Source organism: Momordica charantia (genome assembly GCF_013281855.1).
Source record: "Momordica charantia cultivar OHB3-1 chromosome 8 unlocalized genomic scaffold, Mcharantia_2.0 BLBB01000008.1, whole genome shotgun sequence".
NCBI lineage: Eukaryota > Viridiplantae > Streptophyta > Magnoliopsida > Cucurbitales > Cucurbitaceae > Momordica > Momordica charantia.
This window is the reverse complement of record NW_028275166.1, coordinates 12,872,372-12,873,383: the sequence shown is the minus strand read 5'-3', so window position 1 is coordinate 12,873,383 and position 1,012 is coordinate 12,872,372. Positions and strand designations below refer to the sequence as shown.

Here is a 1,012-nt window from a genome sequence, read left to right as displayed (position 1 = left end):
ACCTCCTTGTCCTCCCCATGAGAAATTAGGGTGGTGCCTCCAACCTGGGTTGTAGGTGTTCGAATATGGGTTAAAGTTCCTATTGTTCCCATGTCCTACATAAAAAACGGAAGCAGGGTTATGTGGACAATTATCATAAATATGGTTTTCACTGCAAAATGAACAAATGAGATCGTTGACTTGGCAAACAGGGGCAGGAGTGCAATAATCCGACTGCACAGGTTGTATCGGCGTGGCTAATGGATTTTTTATTCCCAATGCCATCTCTTTCAGCCTCTGGTTCATTGTAACCATCTCTTTTTGCATCGAGGTCGCAATGTCCAGAGCCAAAACTCCAGCTGGATCTTGCTTCTTTGGTGCTGCCCTAGATCTTTGCGAACACCATAGTTCGTTATGTGAAGCTAAGTCATTTAGGATGTCAACTATCTCGTTGAATGTCTTCTTTGTAAAGGCTCCGTTGGCAGCATTGTTTAGCATCATCTTAGTAGGATGATCTAAGCCTCTAAAGAAATGTTCTATCTGGATGCATGCCGGCAAGCCATGGTTCGGACATTTCCTGATTAGTTCTTTAAATCTCTCCCACGCCTCGTGAACAGGTTCACGATCATATTGTCTAAAGGAGATGATCTCCTCTCTGATATCAGCGTGGCGAGTAGGTGGGAAGAATTTTGTTAAGAACTTCTCCACTAACGACCCCCATGTGGTGATGGATCCCGGTGGAAATGCATTGAGCCATGCTCTAGCTTGGTCCTTCAAAGAAAATGGAAAAAGTGTTAGTCTCAGAGCATCGTCTGTTATACCAGGTAATCGAAATGCATTTGCAATTTGAATGAATGATTTCAGATGATCATGTGGATCCTCATGTTCCTGCCCTCCAAAATGTCCAATTGTCTGCAACATTTGGAACATCATTGGTTTAAGCTCAAAGTTTGCGTGGGCTGGAATAGGGTTGACTATCCCTGAATCAAAGTTCTGAAAAGCCGTGGCGGCATATTCTCGCATTGCCACGTCT

General features: G+C 43.9%; 1 non-coding gene across 1 annotated transcript; it reads left to right on the top strand.

Moving 5' to 3' along the window:
* Positions 1 to 535: 535 nt before the first annotated feature.
* LOC148209545 (small nucleolar RNA R71) lies at positions 536 to 642 on the top strand. The gene has a single exon (XR_015793306.1). It is a non-coding gene; the product is annotated as a small nucleolar RNA R71 (small nucleolar RNA).
* Positions 643 to 1,012: the final 370 nt, after the last annotated feature.